Source organism: Petromyzon marinus, chromosome 9, assembly GCF_048934315.1.
Source record: "Petromyzon marinus isolate PM22_M1 ecotype Great Lakes invasive population chromosome 9, UKy_Petmar_22M1.pri1.0, whole genome shotgun sequence".
NCBI classification, from domain to species: domain Eukaryota; kingdom Metazoa; phylum Chordata; class Hyperoartia; order Petromyzontiformes; family Petromyzontidae; genus Petromyzon; species Petromyzon marinus.
In genome coordinates this window covers 1444957-1447004 of record NC_133675.1, presented here as the reverse complement: position 1 = coordinate 1447004, position 2048 = coordinate 1444957, and positions in this window count along the sequence as shown.

Here is a 2048-nt window from a genome sequence, read left to right as displayed (position 1 = left end):
AACACTAATACTACTAACACTACTAACACTAACACTACTAACACTACTAGCACTACTATTACTAACACTAACAACACTACTAACACTACTACTAACACTACTACTAACACTACTACTAACACTACTAACTACTACTAACACTACTAATGTGTGAGGAGAGCCAATTAGGCGCGGCTACGCGGCGGGGGAGAGGCCGCGCGGCTCGATGATCCCCGCTCAGACATCGCGAATCTGACGCGGCGAGATGAAGCCAATTACGGGGCCGGGTTCAACAGCGGGAGGGAGCTGCTGGTGGTGGTGGGGGGGGGGAGGCGGGGGTGGGGGGCAGCCCCCTGAGGGGGGCAGCAGCAGCAGCAGCAGCTCGGGGATTATCGAGTCATCAGCGCCGCGGCCCGCGGGGAGGTCAACCTCCCCGCGGGCCGGGTCGCCGCTTATCGGAGACGTTTACCCCCCCCAGCCCGCCCCCCTCGCTCGCTCAGCACCCCGCCCCGCGCGGAGTATGGGGGAGAGAGAGAGAGGGGAGGGAGAGAGGGGAGGGAGAGAGAGAGGGGAGGGAGGGGAGGGAAGGGAAAGAGGGGAGAGAGGGGAGAGAGGGATGGGAGGGAGGGGAGGGGAGGGGAGGGGAGGGGGGGAGGGAGGGGGAGGGAGAGAGGGGAGGGGAGGGGAGGGAGGGAGAGAGGGGAGGGAGGGAGGGGAGGGAGGGGAGAGAGGGAGGGGAGAGAGAGGGGGAGGGAGGGGGGGAGGGGAGGGAGGGAGGGGAGGGAGGGAGGGAGAGAGGGGAGGGAGGGAGGGGAGGGAGGGGAGGGAGGGAGGGGGAGGGGAGGGAGGGGAGGGAGAGAGGGGAGAGAGGGGAGGGGAGGGGGGGAGGGGAGGGAGGGGAGAGAGAGGGGAGGGAGGGGAGGGAGGGGAGAGAGGGGAGGTAGGGAGGGGAGAGAGGGGAGGGAGGGGAGAGAGGGGGGGGGGAGGGGAAGGGAGGGAGGGGAGGGAGGAGAGGGAGGGGATGGAGGGAGAGAGAGAGGGAGGGGAGGGGATGGGAGGGGGAGAAGAGAGGGAGGGAGGGAAGAGAGGGAGGGGAGGTTCCCACGATTTACCCCCACCGCGAGAGAGCGGAGCATTGACGTGGACCGGAGCTGAGCGCTGCTCGATAACGATGAGCGGCGAGGAGGAGTCCCTGCCGGCGCGCGGAGGAGACGCGGAGGAGACGCGTTCATCCCATTCAATTAGCGCCGCGTCCTGGGGGAGGCGGAGGGGCGGGGAGCGCGCGAGGACGGTGACCGCACACGCGGGCAACGACCGGCCCGCTCCCCCTCCCCCCACACTCCCGCCTCTCTCCCTCCTCCCTCCTCTGCCTTCATCCTTAGCTCTCTCTCTCTCCTTTCCTCTCTCCCTCCATGAATCTTTCCCTCCCTACATGGCTGTATCCTTCCTTGCCCCCCTCTCTCTCTCTTTCCTCGTTGCTTCTCGTCCTCCCGCTTTCCTTCCCCGCAGTCCTGCCTCCCTGCCTCTCCCCCTGCCTCCCTGCCTCTCCCCCTGCCTCCCAGCCTCTCCCCCTGCCTCCCTGCCTCTCCCCCTGCCTCCCAGCCTCTCCCCCTGCCTCCCAGCCTCTCCTCCTGCCTCCCTGCCTCTCCCCCTGCCTCCCAGCCTCTCCCCCTGCCTCTCCTGCCTCCCTGCCTCTCCCCCTGCCTCCCTGCCTCTCCCCTTGCCTCTCCCCCTGCCTCCCTGCCTCTCCCCCTGCCTCCCAGCCTCTCCCCCTGCCTCCCAGCCTCTCCCCCTGCCTCCCTGCCTCTCCCCCTGCCTCCTGCCTCTCCCCCTGCCTCCCAGCCTCTCCCCCTGCCTCCCTGCCTCTCCCCCTGCCTCCCTACCTCTCCCCCTGCCTCCCAGCCTCTCCCTCTGCCTCCCAGCCTCTCCCCCTGCCTCCCTGCCTCTCCTCCTGCCTCCCTGCCTCTCTGCCTCTCCCCCTGCCTCCCTGCCTCTCCCCCTGCCTCCCTGCCTCTCCCCCTGCCTCCCAGCCTCTCCCCCTGCCTCCCAGCCTCTCCTCCTGCCTCCCT